Source organism: Prionailurus viverrinus, chromosome E1, assembly GCF_022837055.1.
Source record: "Prionailurus viverrinus isolate Anna chromosome E1, UM_Priviv_1.0, whole genome shotgun sequence".
NCBI lineage: Eukaryota > Metazoa > Chordata > Mammalia > Carnivora > Felidae > Prionailurus > Prionailurus viverrinus.
Window position 1 is genome coordinate 5,236,295 of NC_062574.1, and position 19,106 is coordinate 5,255,400.

A 19,106-nucleotide genomic window follows, 5' to 3' on the forward strand; every position below is an offset into this window, starting at 1 on the left:
TTCAACCAGATGTCAAGAGCCGGGAAAATTTCTTTCCTCTAAGAAAATCCTATCTAATGGTTTTGGAAGAAAGATTGAGATGCGCCTGGGTGCTAATTATATTCTGGTTTTAGGGGCGCCTGGGGTGGCTCAGTTGTTTGAGCATCTGACTTCAGCTCAGGTCATGATCTCAGCGTTTGTGGGTTTGAGGCCCGCGTCGGGCTCTGTGCAGACAGCTCGGAGCCTGGAGCCTGCTTCCCATTCTGTGTCTCCCCCTCTCTCTCTCTGCCCCTCCGTGGCCTGCGGCTCTGTCTCTCAAAAAAATAATAATAATAGTAAGTAAATAAAATAAGTTATACTCTAGCTTTCCCTAGAGCTGAGTGGTACACTCAGGAGCTATCTCGAATGTGCATTTATACCCTTAGATGCAGAAAATGCCTCCAGTAAGCAAAAGAAGTTACTTTTTTTTTTGTTAGTTTGAACCTGTGGCCTTTTTCTTTCTTTTTTTCACAGCTTTACCGAGGTACAGTTGTTATATGACAAACTGCACTTCCTTAAAGTGTATAGTTTGACAACTTTGGCCAATATACACCCGTGAAACCCATACCATGGCCCAAATAATGGACATATTTACACCCTCGTGGGTTTATAGGCCAGCAAGACCAAGGATTCTACATCCCTAGGAGCTAATGAATTTTTTTCAACTTTTACCTGTTGCAGACATTGCTTTTTTTTTTTTTTTTTTTTTTTAGTCATTTGACCTTTTCAGCTCTTCTGGGGTTTTATTTTCTCCTGTTACCCAACTGCCAATGTTGGAGTGTTGGAGTGATTTCTGTTGCCTCTTGAAATCGATCCTGGTCAGTCTGTGGCCACTAGCATTGTGTATCTGGGGAGGAGAGGGATCTCAGCCATTGTGGCCATGCACATCTTCTCATGGGATTATGGTTCTTGGGTAGCCGTCTTCTTCCAGAACTCTTGGGGTCCCCTCTCTCTATTCTACCCCGACTCCAACGAAGTGAATGCAAGTCAGTATTTCTCCCACCTCGTCTCTCTCACTGCATCATGACCTTGACATGTGCTGATGCTGAATTCTACCTTCCTCTTAATCGTGGGTTCCTTTACTGACTGGCCGGCGGTAGCTGTAGGGTGTCAGGTCCCAGCTAGCATGCTAGCAAGCTTCTAGAAGTGGTCTTTTTTTTTTTTTTTTAATGTTTATTCATTTTTGAGATAAAGACAGAGTGTGAGCAGGGGGAGGGGCAGAGAGAGAGGGAGACACAGAATCCGAAGCAGGCTCTGGGCTCCGAGCTGTCAGTGCAGAGCCTAACGCGGGGCCAAACTCACTAACTGTGAGGTCATGACCCGAGCTGAAGTTGGGTCATTTAACTGACCCACCCAGACACCCCAAGGTGGTCTTGTTTTAATGTAAGTTTTCTCCTCTTCTGATGAGTGCTAAGGTAGCAAGCATTGTATGCTTAGAAAGCAAAGGGAAAAATACGGGCGTCTGAATGATATTAGATCATTATATAGGTTTAATCTGAGTGCAGAATTGAAAGCATGTTAACTAAGAATAAGAGTTATCATTCACATTCCCCGCCTCATGAGGGAGCATTCATTTTAATTTTCCCATACAGAATATTGAAAGTTAAGTAAGAATCATAGGGCCTCTAAATTACCTTGTGATCATTTGTTTGATGAACAGCGCAGGATCATTTCTCCCTGGGACTATAAAAGTGGTTTTACAAATAATTTGGAAACAAGCGAGTCACACACTGGGGCTTGGAAATCTTTTCCCCATGGGTAGACCCTTATAAGTGTGAAAATTGTAACGTCATTTACTGTGTTTTTGTTTCCGTGGCATGGTCACTGCCAGGTCTGGCAAAGGCTGAAAGAGGTGACAGGGTGTCTAACAAAGTTGATGGAGAACTAGGTATATTTGAAGATGAGGCTGGTTGGAGAAAGAGAGAGAGAGGAAAAAAAAAAAAAAGAGAGAGCAAGAGGGGGAAGAGAGAAGAGAAGAGATAGGATAGCAGGTTATAGGACGTTGAAAAGGATTGGGATAGAGATTTGGAAAAGACATGGGAAAAGCACTGATTGTAGTTTACAAGGATGAAGATCAACGAAAACAGGCATGGTTGTGTGTTTTCGTTTCAATTACCGCATGATAAACTATCCAGAATGTAGTGGCCTAAGACATGTTATACTCACAGAGTCAGTGGGTCTAGTCCCCTAGCGGAATGGCTTGTCTTCATTCTGAGATGTCTGGAAACTTGGCTGGGAAGACATAACGGCTGAGGGCTGGAACCATCTGGAACTGTCTTCACTTACATGTCCCGCGGTGGATGTTGCCTACGAACCAGGATCTCCGCTGGGAGACCCCTGTGCCCACGTGTTTCACACATAGCCTGGACCTCCCCCCAATATGGCAACCTCAGGGCAGTCAGACTTCTTACGTGGGACTCGTGGTTTCCAGCACGAATGTTCCAGTCAACAAGGTGGTTGTGTTGATTTTGAGAACCCAACTTTGGATGACCGTGAACAACTCTCCTGCTACGTATACACTTTTGGCCAAAGCTGTCACACGCATGTCAAAATTCAAGGGGGAGAGGATGCAGAACCCCACCTCTTGCTGTGGGACATGTCAGAGAATTCGGGGCATGCTTATTTAAGACATCACAATTTGGTCATTCACCTCACCTGCCACCTTGAAGGATTCCTCCAGAGCTCTTACCTTATACTCCTGCCTCACTCCTGAGTGAATCTCAATATATTTTAATACGTAGTTGCTGAATCAGTAAAGGAGGGCCCTCACGTTACACAGCCTGAATCTTCCAGGGAAGATAAGGCCAAAATGTTGAGAGGAATTGAATGTTAAGATGGTAAAGCATACAGACAAAAAAAAAAAAAAAAAAAAAAAATGCAGTATGTTCAGCGAGAGAGAAATAAAAGGTCAAGGACAGTGTAAAACATATTCATTTTTCTCCCCGTGAGAATGTGAACCCCGTAAAGATAGAGGCAGAGTCCGTCTTTTTCCCAACCTCATCTAATCCTTCCCTAGGGCTTCGCGTGGAGGAAGTACTCTGTGAATGTTTCTGGATTGATGAAAAACTTCGCCGTAGTTTGAGACTATCCCCAAGCTCTTAAAAGCGCCCTAGAAAGCTGTGTTTTTAGCAGAACATCTGGGCGATTCTTTTTTTTTTTTTTTTTTTTTTTTTTTTTCAACGTTTATTTATTTTTGGGACAGAGAGAAACAGAGCATGAACGGGGGAGGGGCAGAGAGAGAGGGAGACACAGAATCGGAAGCAGGCTCCAGGCTCCGAGCCATCAGCCCAGAGCCCGACGCGGGGCTCTAACTCACGGACCGCGAGATCGTGACCTGAGCTGAAGTCGGACACTTAACCGACTGCGCCGCCCAGGCGCCCCCATCTGGGCGATTCTGATAGAGGCCAAATCTGAGAGCCACCGATTTGGACAATGTCTGAGGCTCTCCTAACTCTGGCATCCTGTTTCATCAGTCCACGTTCCACATGATCATAAGCTCCTCAAAGATAGCTATGATGCCTCATAATTCTTTTCTGGTAACTTCCCAGGAGCCATGGTCCCGACACATATTAGCTCAACAAGAAGAAACCACTAGTGTGATTCCAGGGACCGTCTCAAAAGGACTGACATCTTACCTTCCTGTTGCGGTCGTAGATGTCCCTCCTGTTTCCTGAGCCTTCCTTGAGCTTTGAGAACTAATCAGATAGGATCTCATTTGGTTTTCCAGAAGGGAGTCTTGCAAAGCTGGTGGAGGAGCACCTTGGGATTGGATTTACACGTGATCACATTGTTTCAGATTTTTACGTACATCCTGCGAGGAACATATATGTTATGAAACTGTAACTTCTCGTTTGATTGTCCTATACCTGGGTGGCGGATGCTAATAACCTGTGGAAGTCATTTAGAGACACTTCCCTTCACAGATGTGCCAACCGAGGCCCAAGGTTGCACAAGGTTTGCTAAGGTTGCACAGCTGTTAGCAATACATCCGAGATCAGACCCCAGATCTTCTGACTTTCAGATGAGAGCATTTGCCCTCACATTCGGAATCTGCATAGCAGGATGAGGGAGATTCCTCTCCATCTGGAAAAATCCTAGACTCCCCTCGGCCTCAGAGTCGCCACCACCGTGGCCAGCCAGTTAGTTGCAGGGCATCTGGGCCAGAAAGCGGGCCTCTGAGAAGGTTTCCGAGGCCCCAGAAGCCGAAACAGACCCAAGAAGAAGCTCAGGATGAAATTGAAAAAAACCCTCTGCAAAGAGAGTAGTTCAAGGCCAAGGAAGCAGCAGCTCAGGGATTCCAGGGCAGCTGTGGCACTGGTGGACAAGACCCAGGAGAAGATGGCCATCCTGCAAAGCTACTTCCAGCAGAACAGGGATGAAATTCTGGATAACCTCTTGGCCTTTGTCTCTGACATCCAGCCACAAATGCACAAAAACTACCACACCGGTAGGCACGGAAGGACCAGTTCTGAGCGTGGATGGGCATTTAAAACGCCTTCATAGAAGGGCGCCCGGGTGGCTCAGTCGGTTGAGCCTCCGACTTCAGTTCAGGTCATAATCTCACGGTTCGTGAGTTTGAGCCCCATGTCCCCTGCATTGAGCTCTCTGTTGTCACTGCACAGACTGCTTGGGGTCTTCCATCTTGCTTTCTCTCTGCCCCTTCCCCGCTCATGCGCTCTCTCTCTCTCTCTCTCTCTCAAAAATAAATAAAAAACAGGGGTGCCTGGGTGGCTCAGTTGGTTAAGCATCCAACTTCGGCTCATGCATAAGGCTGTGCATTTATTCTTATAATGTCACCATTGTTTAAAATGCATCTGGAATGTTCTTTGGGATTGCCTTCAGATTCTGTGGCATATTCCTTGGAATATCATTAAGGATAACACCTGTTATCATTTACGTGCAGATTTGTTTTGTTCTGTTTTTGCAATAGCCAAATCCACACGGAGCCAACCCTATAAATACTGTGATGGATGGTAGAGGTGCCCCCTCGCTGTTTTTGGTCAAGAGTGAAGAATCTATTCGCTCTCTCTCACTCTCTCAAAAGTAACTACACATTTAAAAAATTATGAAAAAAAGGTGGAGGGTCGCCTGGGTGGCTCAGTCGGTTAAGCATCCGACTACAGCTCAGGTCATGATCTCACAGTTCGTGGGTTGGAGCCCCACGGTGGGCTCTGTGCTGACAGCTCAGAGCCTGAAGCCCGCTTCAGATTCTCTCTCTCTCTCTCTTTCTCTCTCGACTACAGCTCAGGTCATGATCTCACAGTTCGTGGGTTCGAGCCCCACGTTGGGCTCTGTGCTGACAGCTCAGAGCCTGAAGTCTGCTTCAGATTCTCTCTCTCTCTGCCTCTCCTCCACTGTCACTCTCTCTCAAAAACAAATTAACACTAAAAATAAATAAATAAATAAATAAATAATATTTTAAATGCCTTCGTCGAACCAGAAACTTCAGCAAAGCTTGACTCACATTCTTGTGAAAAGGCGTTAAATTATTTCTGTATATTGCGTCACGGGGCCCTTCACTTTTTGGAGAATAGCAAACCTAGCTTCTTTGTGTGAACTTAGAGCTTACGCAACGATATTCCCCTTGTACCTCGTGTTTCTTAGAAACAATAGTGTAGACGTTGTCCATTTTCCTCTGCCTTCTAGCTCAGGCAACATACATATCCACATGTTTTCTTTCTTCGATGTATTAAAAAAAAACATCGGTGAAAATAAAATAAAAACTAAAATCATAAAAACTGTAAACTGTAAAAAACTGTAAAACTGTAAAAACTAAAAAACTAAAACTAACATAAAAATGGACACAGACAACGGCAGTGGGTTGAACTGGCCGATTTATTACAGTAAATGTGGCATTACATATGCTAGTGATTTCCTTGCAGCATACGTCAACGATGTTTTTCTAACATTACCTGATTTTGAAAATGTTCCTATGTATAAACGACCTTTAAGAAGTAACATGGCGATTTTCCCCTAACTTGCCCGCCTACCCTTTGATTATAGATTAATTTCTTACATTATTCCATTACGCATCTGCGTTTATCTATAATCTACAAAGCATTTGCTTTGCTGTTCTCGTGAGAGGCCCTCCATTTCTCAACACCTCAAGTGGAACAGTGACAGGGACATGACCTCCTAACCACATGAGGCCAGAAGAACAATGTGTTTGCCTCGGTCCGAGGTGCCAGAAAGGGGCTGAAAAGGCCTTAGAAACCCGTGCCTCATACATCCTGAGAGAGACAACGCACCTAGGAACCAATGAACCATTCTGTAGCTTAACGGACTAGGTTCGGTCATCATCTGGAATGCCTCCAGGGGGCCAGGTGGGCCTAGGGGTTGAAGTCACCTGTGCCCAGAGGTACACTCCTTAGTTGCTGGAGTGGGGCTTTCAAATCCATATGTCTCTCCTTTACAGGCCCTCTTGCTGGCAAAGGCATGAGGCTATCCTTCCTGTAAGTAGAGGAGTCTCCATAGAGGATGGCAAGGGCGAAACGTAAGGCCGCACAATTTCTTGCGGAACCTTATTTTCTTCCCTAATGGTTCTTTTCTGGGTGGGCCTGCTGAGGGCCATTCCCCAACAGACAATACCCCCGGTAGTTTTAAGGCCAAATTACCTAAAAGCGGGAGGACGAGAAGCTTCCCTGTCGGCGGGCCGCCCTGCAGTCACCAATCCGTCCACAGCCCGGGCCCTGCCACTCAGGCTGGGACAGCTCGGCTTCCAGCAGCCAGCCAGCCTTCAAAGAGCCCTTTCTGGCCAATTTCATCGTTTTAAAACAATGAATACTACTCTAAACGTTTGGGCTGCTTTTCATCTCTCTTAATCAAAATTACTAGAGGACAGTATCCAAGAACATGTTACATGTTATTACTCAGCGTGCAGATAATCGTTTAAAGGTAAAGACTTTGTCACGCAAGGAAAAAAAAAAAACTCCTAAAAAGAAGTAAATGTCAGGTTGTTTTTTTAGAGTTAAGCAACACTGGTGTCTGCAAATTGCCTGCCTCTCTTCAGAAGATACGGGCGTGTCTGGATTAATCTTCTCTGTTGTTACTTTAAGTAGCAGTGACTAGTCATGTATTTCCCTAACCGAAGCACATTGAATGGAAAATAAAATCATTGTCCCGCAGCCCTTTCTGACGCTAATTTATGCCTGTTTATCTTTGATCTTCACATATCCTACCAACAGTCATGTCTGCAAAGATGCTTCTAAAACGTGTTTTCAAAGGAGGAGAGAGCTATGCTTACAGCTCTACCTGGATTTGGTGATTGTTTGGTACACATCTACCAAATCTACAGATTTGGTGATTGTTTGGTCATGGGTGGGATGAAAAGGACCCATTGTCATAGATCACAAAGAAGGTTCTGGAGCAAGTGGTTTGCCCCACGCCAGGTCCAGGCTCTCTGGGCACCAAGTAGGTACTCAGGAAAATAACAACTTCCTGACTCGGCAGCTCTTACCATTTCGGATATTATATTTATATGAACTCATTCACTTGGTGAATTTGTATTCAAGAGGCCACATGACCTAACAAATAAGAACGCGAGTGCCAGAGTCAGATTAAGTTCTAAGCCTGGTTCTACCTCTTTGCTTGCCTTGAGGACTCAGACGAATTATTTACCCTTTCTGGAAGTCACTCTCCTCTTCTGTAAAAGGTCAGTTAGAATTCAATCCCAGAAGCAGGGCCACGCTGGAATATGTATGTCAAGGATTCGGCCTTGGTCGACCGTGTCCGTCCAACAGTCCCTGGGGAGGCTCTTATGTCCCTGCCTGATGCTGGTACTTGAAATCTGTGGGGCAGGCAGATGGTTGCAAGGCGGTGAAGAAGCACAACGTGGAATCCATGGACACGAGTAGGAGCAGGCCAGGGCCAACCCAAACTGGTGTCAGTCCTCACCGCCTCCCACTTCAAAGAGGTGGGTGTCCTACGAGAGAGGCTGGCATCCTTCGTCGCACAGCCAAACGCACCCCTGGCCCAGGGGATGGTGAAGAAGAAGGAGGGTCCAGGGGAAGGTGGAGCCAGTTCATTGCTGCGGCCCCAGGCCAACAAGGTGGGGGGAGTACAAAAACAAAATGGCAGCCGTGTCACAGCCACCCTCAGAATCTGGTACCAGAAATATCTCGTAGGGCCCGCCCTAACCAGAAGCACCCTGCAAAGGGGATTCTGGGAAACGTAGTGAGCACATCACAAAGCCACAAGGTAAGGCTAATGGCAGGACCACACGTAGACATGTCACGAGGACTCATTAAGCATGAAGCCTGGGACAACGCACGGTGACTATGGCGACGATGATGGCACGAAGAGCCGTCTATCTTGGGCACCACAAAGACCAGAAATGTGTCCCCAGTCCCTGTTCTCAATGCCCGTACATTCCAATCGAAGAAAGAACACACGCAGACGAGACGTTATCATTGTAACAAATCCCAATCACAACGTCTCAGGAACTGCCCAGTTCCAAATGGGCCAGTTGAGGGGGCTTGCCCTTGAAGCACCGGAACCCCTTCTTAGCGTGAATTGGTTTCAACGCACAACTTTGACAAGTGCATTTTACATTTCCTGACATCCTACAGAGCGTGAAGGAAACCATTGAAGCTTTCCTTTGCGGGTCTGAGTCATTGCTGGGCGCGTCAGCTATGGTATTGTTCTATACTGGGACCCGTGGTATTGGGGGCAGTTTGGGTTGATGCTAAACAGCCCCGTGATTGATCCTGCTCTCTCTCGCTCTCAGCCCTCAGCCGGCATTTCTCAATCGCTTTATTCTTCCCGCCTACGGCCGTATCTCTCCCGTCTTTTAACGTGCGGCTTCCAATCTGCTATAGCTCGAGAAACCTGACAACTAAGCTTGTTAAAACTGTATGCCAAGCGCAGTGAAATGAGCCCTGATGAGACCCCGAGAAAAACGCATTTTGTTGCATTTGTTTCCCTGTTTTTAGGAACAACGCAATTTCAGTGCCCCGCGTAAGCAGTTTCTTTTATTGTGTGGCCTACTGAATGTGCTCCTGTACAACTCAGAGGCATTCCCAGCGAGTGAGGCCGTGTGCTGCCTGGGTCCCTGCGTGAACAAAGGTCTCGCCGAAGCCCTAGCGCGGAGGACCCCGTAGGACACAGGGATCACACGGCGGTCTAGATGTGCGTGCCCCAGACGACCTTCCTGTGGCCGTTGGGACCGTTGTCACACTGGGCTTCCGGGTTTCATCTCAGCACGGCGTCACCTGGCCCACGACACTTACGTTTCCAATTTGAGGTTAATTATATATTTGGTTCTTACTTGGTTTCCAAGTCTTGTGATTTTAAAACACCTCCGAACACGGAAAGTTCAGGAGGTGTGTGCCATTGTGGTGAGGATGCGCGTGCCCGGGGAAGCATTTTCCTTCAATAAGCAAGAATAACTTCCCTCTACCCTGCAGCCCGTCGTGTTATCCTAATTTCAGTTTTCTGCTTACGTTAAAGAGAAATCTTTCAGTTCTGCTTACTTTTCCAGCCTTCCTTGCGGGGGGACGAGGGGGACGGGGTGGGGGGAGGTGTTTACTTCTGCTTTGTGACACAGTGTTGAATACTAGCCAAGAAATGGGCTCTGGGGCCAGGCGGGGTGGGTATGAATCTCAGCTCTGCCCAGTGATGGTTGCATGACCTCAAGAGAGTTAACATCTCTGTGCCTCAGTTTCCTCATCCATAAACAGAGATAATACAGTATACGCCCGCTAGGTACACAGCGGTAAGGATTAGTTTGAGCAATGTATCCAAAGTGTTGAGAACAGTGCCTGACAGAGAACGGGTGCTTCTCAAATGTCGGCTATCGATACCCTGGCTTTTCTGCCACTCCAGAACCTCAAAGCATAAAACGAGGCCCAAAGGAAAGGAAAGGAAAGGAAAGGAAAGGAAAAGGAAGAGCCAGACCATGAAAGTTAATACTGGCATTAGAGCAAGTATTGCTGCAAATCAAATTTATGTAATTATAAGTGTTTTTAATTAATTTCGAAGGAGAACAGCCATGCCCATCAGTGTTTGGCAGAATGCCTGTATTTGAGGATGAAGAAAATTTGTGTGCGTGCGTGTGTGCGTGTGTGTGTGTGTGTGTGTAAGTGTAAGGCTTTTAGGATTAAAAAAAAATAATGAATTCAGTCATCAATTTAAAATCCCTTTCGAAGTGAAATCACATTTGCATGACAAACAACATAATGTCTATCAATTAGAGTCATGTTTGCCTGGTAGAAAATAGAGCATTCCTGAAGCCAAACACGGAGAAGTACGGCATCTTGTCTTTTCGGTTCCAACTTCCATCCTGGAACCTCAAGAGAAACCCATTCGGTGTCTATAAGAATTGAATGATATCTAGGGGCGCCTGGGTGGCTCAGTCGGTTAAGCATCCGACTTCGGCTTATCATGTGAGGTCGTGATCTCACAGTTCGTGAGTTGGAGCCCCGCGTCGGGCTCTGTGCTGACAGCTCGGAGACTGGAGCCTGTTTTACATTGTGTCTCCCTCTTTCTCTCTCATCCCCCGCTCATGATCTCTCTCTTCTCAAAAATAAATAAACGTTAAAAAAAAATTTAAAAAAAAAAGAGTACACAAGAGAAGACGGCCAAAAGAGAGGAGATGGGTGGAAATCCGTATTTTTCTAAAGCTGCTCGTGTGAGCTGGTCCAGCACTGTGGGTCTCGTGTTGATGGGCCCTCCACGGCAACCTTAAGATCTGGGGTGTTGTGGGAACAGCGGCGTGACTGTGATTGACGCGTGTGTACGTGCATATGTGTGTGTGAGCGTGAACGTACGTGCCATTAAATTAATGTAGCCTGGCTGTCTGGACCTCTTCTTCTTGAGTCCCAAATCACAAAAATCAACGTTGAAGGTCCTTGGTTATCTGTCACCCATCCCAGATGGAATCTGCCAATTGCCCCCTTGAAACTCGGTTCGGTCTTTCCCTAACTGGGGCCAGTCTCTGGTCCTCTTTAACCATAAGAGGGATGGCAGCGGGGTCTGCTTCTGCCTCTCACCTGTGACTCCTCATTAGTGTCAGAACATCAAAGAAGGGGAAGACCCCAGCAACCCAGCCTTTGGAGGTCTCCCCAGCCTGGCTTGGTTTGCACACCCTCTTCTCCCCTCATGCATGATGACGGGTTGTACTCACCGAAGCTTCTGCAGATCGCCTGCTGGAGCCACTGTTACCTGCTTTCCTCCTGAGGGACTCTTAATCAGAAGCCAGGCTTCTGCCCCGTGCAAAGGACTGAACATCCCAGACACCAGGTAGAGAGAGTTCCCAGTGGGCCCGGGTCCGGGATAGTTACTGTCTTCAACTTTGGTAAATCAAATTATCTGTCTCTCTCTCTTGCTTGCTTAATACCTTCCAGTGACTTCCCAGCGGCCTTGGAATGAACTCTGAAGTCCTCACCATATTCCTCATGGCCTCATCTGCTCTGGCTTTAACTCTTCCTCCAAATTCACTCACAGTCCCTTTCTTCTTACCATCCATGCTACACTCCCACTGGCTATTCTGAGAATGTCCTGAGGTCTTCGTCACCTCAGGACCTTTAAAAAATTTTTTTAACATTTATTTACTTTTGAGAGACAGAGCACTAGCGGGGGAGGGACAGAGAGAGACAGAATCCAAAGCAGGCTCCAGGCTCTGAGCTGTCAGCACAGAGCCCGACGCGGGGCTCGAACCCACAAACCGTGAGATCATGACCTGAGCCGAAGTCGGATGCTCAACCGACTGAGCCCCCCGGGCGCCCCTCCTCAGGGCCTTTGCACATGATATTTCAGCTCTAATGTGCCTCTCCTGGCTCCTTGCACAAGCAGATGGCTTCTCATTCATCAGATCCAGCTCAAATCTCACTTTTGGAAGGCCTTCACGAACCACCCAAGCCACAACCCAGGTTACTCCCCAGCACAGTGCATGTAAATTTCTTTTAAATCACGTTCCACATTTTAATGATCTTTTTATTAGCCTACTTGATTGTAGCCTGTTTCTCCCATAATTATGTAAGCCCAGTGAGCAGGTATCACTTTTCCCATCTTGTTGTATCCCCGATGCCTATCAGAACAGCACCTGATACATATTAAGTGCTTAGTAAAGAATCGATAAATGAATGCGAAATATTAGGGCCAATGTTGCTACCAGGAAGAATCCCTATGAGTTAAAAAGCTGAGCATTCATGAGCCATCTCTTCTGGTATTTACATGGAGAGCAAGCAGGGCAGGGCAGACTGATACAATTTCTCTTTCTTACCTACTTCCTCTGTACGTACAGTTGGGTGAGTGGTTTGGAGCCTGCTTTGGAGACTTGATCCTGTTAAATTCTGAGAGTGAGGAAGTCTTTGCAAGAGGCCTTATGCTGCACTTCCTAATCAATTTTGCCACCAAGCCCCTCCGTGGCATACCCAGTGCTCGCCATCTATCAAGTAAGGACGACTTTAATTGTAACTCTTCTGTTGTTCCTAACATACAGGTATCGCAGGCATATCCAGGCATTGATGGGCCTTGGACGTAATAACACCATTATTAGCAAAACCCGACACTGAATCAATAATGTTTTCGTGCCTGATCTGGAGCCAAGTTGGTAAATGCACAAAGGGGAGTCTTTGGGGTCAAAGCGCTACTCGGGGAGATGCAAACTCAGGTCCCAGTTCTAGGAGACAGCTCTGGCCAGGCTCGGGCTGGTGGCAGCTGTCCCCAGTAACTGGATTTATCAAGAAAGCAGAAGCCTGGAGTCAGGTGAGGAGTGTCCCAGACCTCTCACTGAAATCGCAGGCTCCTCGTTTGGGCCCAAAACGGAGAGATTTTTTTCGTGGAATTTAGGGAGGTGGTTTCTGTCCTGCTCCACTGAGGTGTTGTGTGTGTGGGGAAGGCAGGTCTCTCCTGGGGTTGACACAGTCCGACACAGTCCCTGCTGTGGATCCAGGCTCACCCTGTTGTGGATCTGCTGTTTCTGCAGCCGTCAGACCTCGTCTGTGTGTTGGGGGAGGAGATGTCCTACACCACAGAAAAAACGGGAGTCTCATTGCCTGGGCTACTCAAAACTTTTTGAATTAAAAGAGTCAGAAACCCGCTCAACCGGTCTAAGCAGTGCAAGGAAACTCACCATCACTCAGCTGTTTGTCTCTGCTTGTTTTTATTTTCAGTTAGGCTTTGTTCACGGGACAGCGGCATCGTGACATCTCAGGTCAGCAATTCCCATGGCTAAAGCCTCAAGCTTACGTTGTCTGGAGAGCTCTCGCTCTTGGAAGAGAAGCCATGTTTTTTATCCTGATGTTCATGTAAATCCCCCCACCCACCCCAAAGGGCTCTGATTGGTCTTGCTCGGGTCCTGTGTCCAGATCAAAACCAACCCGGGGGGGTTGTGGGAATGTGGTCACTGATCGCCTGTCTTGGTGGCATGCTCAGTCCTCCGGTAGAAGGGGTGAAGATACTCGAAAGACATCCCCACCAGACTCACCGTGAGCAGGGGAGTCGGCTACCACAAGGAAGGGATACGGAGCCCATAGGAAGGAATGCCGACCTTTCGTGCATTTGGAAAGTAGGACATGTCAGAGCCCAGAATCGGGTTAATGCAAGTTTAGAAATGCCAAAGACCGAGGAAACTCAGCGTGTGGCCAAAAAGAAATCAAAGCGCGCCCCTTTGGCCTGGCTAAAGCATCCATGCGAAATTAGGGAGGGGGGAGTTTGGTATTGTAATTTTCTTTTCTTTCGAGAAGATTTTCTTTCGAGAAGAGAGAGAGCCATTTTCAAGTTTAGGTCTTGATTTCTTCCTGTTGTCTGTTAAAACTTAGACATTCCCGGGGCGCCTGGGTGGCTCAGTCGGTTGAGCGTCCGACTTCGGCTCAGGTCACGATCTCACGGTTGGTGGGTGCGAGCCCCGCGTCGGGCTCTGTGCTGACAGCTCGGAGCCTGGAGCCTGATTCGGACTCTGTGTCTCCCTCTCTCTCTGCCCCTCCCCTGCTCAGGTTCTGTCTCTCTCTCTCTCTCTCTCTCAAAAATAAATAAACATTAAAAAAAAAAGGAGGCATTCTTATTTTGTCACATGGGTTCATTGTACAGTGTCTGGTCGACTGCATGGATGGAAGGACTTTTACATACTCTGAGAGAGAAAGTAGACCGCACTATGACTATCTGGCATTGTATACTCCACGGATTCGGCATACATAGGGTTCAAGTATACACGGACCTACGTTAGATGCCGTCATGAATCATAAATATGCTGCCCCTATCATGGTCCCAAACAACACAAAGGGGCAGCGTGGCTCCACGGGGCTGGGCTCAGGAGGTGGGAACAGAAATATCCCCGTGGACCCCGGGCTTGTCTGCTGAGCCGCTTGGCTAGAGAAGAAAAACGATGCACATTGAAGGTAAGGGGATGATTCCGCCAGTCTGCCTAGCCTTCTTCCTTTTCTCACGGAGAAAGCGAGACTTGAGCACTTCCTCCGTGCTCCCTTCTGACGATCCCCTTTTCTGTTCCTCCCTCCATCCCCACGCACAGAATGGGGAAGGAGTCCCTACTCTAATCAGACAGTCTCCGGAGACACTTTTTGGTCCACGGTATTTATTAGAGGGGAGGGGCAGAGAGAGAGGGAGAGAGAGAGAATCCCAAGCAGGCGCTATGCTGTCAGCACCAAGCCCAATGCAGGGCTCAACGCCATGAATCGCGAGATCATGACTCGAGTTGAAGTCAAGAGTCACAAGCTTAACCGACTGAACCACCGAGGCGCCCCTCTTGTTTTGTTTTGTTTTGTTCTGTTTAAATTCTTTCTATTCTCAATACTTTCAAAACGAAAACAAAACTTTTCCATCTGTAGTATCTGTTTTCCATTTTTGACTGTCCTTCCCTTCTGGTAATTGGAAAGTTAAACACTTTGTTTTTGTTCTCGTAGCAGCTGTCTGTTATATTTTCTTGAATTTCCACCTGTAAATGGTACCTAATGGCCCCCACTGCTTAAGATAAAGACCCTGGTGCACTCCCCTTCCTCCTCTCTCTTCACCCCGAATCTTCCATCACCTGACTTGACTTGGTTCTATCATTTTCTACGGTTCCCATGTGATTAAGCCTATGAATGAGATGACGTTCATGTAGTTCTGTTACTTGATGTATCACCTCTATTCTATCTTTCAACATCCTTCTCTAGCCTGCCTCGAAAGACCAGGAAGTCAGCCCGCATATGTGATCCCCTCCCCTACTTTCTTCCTATATCCCAACTCCCGAGTCTTTGGTGACTTACATTATTATACATGTTCAAGGCTAAGCACACGCTGTGGTTTTCACAGACATGTAGCTTTTGTTTCTGGTGGTGTTGTTTGTTTTGGGAAATGTTCTAGGACTTTTACACCCTGAGTTCTTGAAGATTTTGCCAGTATTTCCTTTGGGAACATTATATCTGAATTTCAGTTACTCCCCAAACTCACCTCCCACCCACCCGCCCCCGCCCCGTACTACCCTGAGAATTTTCTAGACACTGTTTTGTAACTTTGAGTGTTCCTATAGATAAGTCTTACCAACACCTGTATACGTATATGATTTGCTTTTCGTGTGTTTACGTGTGTGTGTAGGGTATATACTGGGGACTCCCTAAGATCCTGACAACAATCCCTTTCCCCTGGTGTTCATGCCCTTGCGAAATCCTCTCCCCTTGGGAGTGGGCTGTACTGGGTGATTTGCTCCTAACAGGTAGGATATCATAAAAGTGATGGGATAGCACTTCCACTGTTAAGTTACAAAAAGACCGTGCTTTCCGCCTTTCTTGTCCTCTCCAGCTCCCTTGCTGGCTCATCTGGGCAAGGTTGCCAGATTTGGCAAGTCAAAATGCAGATGCCCAGGTAAATTTAAATTTCAGACAAGCAACGGATAATCATTTAGTGTAAGTATGTCTCATGCAACATTTGAGACATACACCGAAAATTATTCATTGTTACCTGAGATTCAAACAGTTGGCTCTCCTGTGTTTTATCTGGACCTCTAACTCAGAGGGAAGCCAGCTATCCTATTGTGAGGAACTTTATGGAAATGCCTCATGGCAAGGATCTGAGGACAGCCTCCAGCCAATAGCCAGAGAAAAACCAAGGTGCTCAGTCCAACAGCCCTCAAGGAACAGAATCCTGTGAACAGCTGCATGAGTGAACTTGGAAATGGGTCCTCCCCAGCCCACCCTTGAGATGACCACAGCTCAGACCAACCCCACGGTTGCTGCCTTGCGGGTGATCCCGAGCCAGAGACCCCACTGAGGCCACACTTAGATCTCTGTCCTACAGAAACCATGGGATAATAGATGTTCGGTTTTCTAAGCCATTGAGTTTTGGAGCATTGTGTCATGTATCAATAGATAACTAACACGGGGTGTCTGGATGGAATCCTTTCTTAACTAGAATGTTTCACTGAACTCCCCTAACTTCATGAGGGGTAACTTTGCAGCTGGCATTAATCAATCCCTCTTCGCATCCATGGGAGAAATCTCCAGACGCATCCAAGTTTTCCCATCTTCTTTTTGAATAGCTTTCCTGATCTATTTTATCGTTTTCTATTTCTTTGAAACATTTTATTCTTTCCAAATTCTTTTTTTGTTTGCCCCATTTTCTCAATCCCGTCTCGCATATTCCTGATGGTGTTTCTGAATTTCATTTTCTTCTTCTTTTTCTTTCTCTCTTTTTTTTTAACTGCTTCCAGTGTTACCATCATTTCCCAGATGTTTTCCTTTTGCATTTCCACGTATCCCTTGAGCCTAGCCAACCCACTTCTCATCCCCTTCTATTGTTCTGCCGTTTCTTCCTCAAACCCTGTTATCTCTCGTCAGAGCTCTCGCTTCAAATAGCACATGCTACCTTTTCTTTCACGTAGAGCTCCACTAGCAATGTTTACCGACTTTGTTCTAGAGTATTTCCGAGATGTGTCCTTTCCTAGGATCCCCACCCAGATGTGCTCGCTTGTTTTCTTTGTGACCATTGCTCTCCCTAGGATGGAGTTCATGGAAGGGTTGCGGGGCTGAGCTGGGGGGAGCCAGTAGCCTGGGGTCTGCTGCCTCCAAACACTTCCCTCCTCCACCTGCGTTTGCTTCTGCCACAAGCCGGCAGAAAGTCTCTCTGGTCACAGGGAATCTCTGAGTGTCGCAGTTGTTTGGCTAGTTTGGCTAGTTGTTTGGCAGTTGTCTTTTTTTTTTTTTTAATTTTTAACGTTCATTTCTTGAGGTGGGAGAGGGGCAGAGAACGAGGGAGAGAGAGAATCCTAAACAGGCTCCAGGCTCTGAGCTGTCAGCACAGAGCCCAACGTGGGGCTTGAACCCCGCAAGCCATGAGATCGTGACCTGAACCGAAGTCGACGCTCAACCGACTGAGCCCCCCCAGGCACCCCATGAAAATTCTTGAGAATTCTGTGTTTTGCCCACCCCACCCGGGAACCTCAGAGACAAGAGCCATCTCACAGCATCTTCCCTTAGGAGCATTTTAACTGTGTGTGTTCTCCCTACCACTCACTAGTTGTAGTTTGAAGTAATGAACATGTGTCCGTTTCGTCAACTACGAAATGTTCCCGTTCCTTGATGTCTTTGTTGTTCTCAGGGAGCTTCCAGGAGAAAAAAGGAGCAGAGATTCTGGTACAAGCCTAGTATAAAAAGTTCAGGAGCGCCTGGGTGGCTCAGTCGGTTAAGCGTCTGACTTCGGCTCAGGTCATGATCTCGCGGTTCGGGAGTTCGAGCCCCGTGTGAGGCTCTCTGCTGTCAGCACAGAGCCGGCTTCGGAGCCCCTGTCTTTCTCTCTCTCTGCCCTCCCCCCTCCCACTCTCTCTCTCTCAAAAATAAAACAAACATTAAAAAAAATGAAAACATTTTCAAACCATTCTGAAATATAGAGAGTAAAACTAAAACACTTATGCCAATATCACACTCTTTCCTTGTGTATAGAAATAATAATTATTTTTTAACAAAACTCACTTTTTATAAACACTCACATATTGACACTTATCTTGTACCTCCTTCCGTGTCAGTCCATTTAGACGCAGGACACTCTCTGTGTGATGGACACACATGTGCATGCACACCCATGCGTGCACGCGTGTGCACTCACACACACACACACACATACACATTTTCCATTTTTCTGGAAATTCAGGCTCTGATGAGTTGTCAGCACTTGGGATCGCTACAGTACAGACCCGTAAGAACTGTGTTCCGAATATCGAACCCATTAGCAAAGGCTTTCCTTTCCGTTCCATTTCCCTGAAGTCAGGACAGGGGTTTGGTGACAGATTCCTGGAGCACAGAGTGATGGTTATCACACTTTCCTAAAGTGAAAACACGCCCACTGGCCTCTGAATGCCTGCTGAATTTTATACCCCTCTGTTCCCTCTCGATTTCCTTCAGGGCACCTGGAGACCCCTGGATGTTTGCATGAACCTAGGCTGCGGTGCTCTGCCTGGCTCTACGGCAAAACTCCCGACATTCCAACCTGCGTGTCTTCTGCGGGCCACTGTGGTCAACACTACTTTCTGTCACATGATAGCAGCCGCGAAAGAGGTTGAGCGGAGCAGACAGACTGGCAGCCAGCCTTCCACCCGGGGAATTCCGTATCTTCCTTTAGCGCATCTTGGCTAAAACACGTGATGAGAGTTGTTGGCTCTAGTGGTTGATACGCTATGAGAAAGTAATTCTGTATTACTCGGAATTTTAATGGACACGTATCTATGTTTTGATATTAAATAATGCTGATGTTGTTTTCGTGAATCAGTGATCCCCAAGGTAGGATTTATATAGGTTCGTGCGGAATCAGATCCTGAGACAAGGGCTTGAGTACAAATGGCTTATGTGGCAGTTGGGTGTCCCCGGAAGCACAAGGGAAGATGGAGATGGGAGGAAGGGGTGGTGGTCCAAGGAGCGCTAAATGATCAGGTGACCACTGTGGGCAGCTGGAACCCAGTCCTACTGGGGGCATCTGGGAAACAGTATGCACCAGGATATCCCACCCAGGAGCAGAGAAGTAAGGGTCCTAGCCGTCCAACTCCCGTCTGTCATTGCTGAGGGCTGCTCCTGAAGGCGGAAAGCCCCCACACTCTGGCGCATCCTGAGTAGGTCAAGAGAGAGCTCGTAGGTGGAGAATCACCGGTGCTCACTGTCGGACACTGT

At 47.2% G+C, this 19,106-nt stretch overlaps 1 protein-coding gene across 2 annotated transcripts in view; it reads left to right on the plus strand.

Annotated features, from left to right (window-relative positions):
• Window positions 1–18,824, plus strand: part of ADPRM (ADP-ribose/CDP-alcohol diphosphatase, manganese dependent) — a 291,610-nt gene extending 272,786 nt beyond the window's left edge. For both annotated transcript variants that reach the window (XR_007146840.1, XM_047832679.1), the window contains exon 6: window positions 18,348–18,824. The gene's annotated coding sequence lies outside the window, so the exon portion shown is untranslated. The remainder of the gene's footprint in view (window positions 1–18,347) is intronic.
• Window positions 18,825–19,106: the final 282 nt, after the last annotated feature.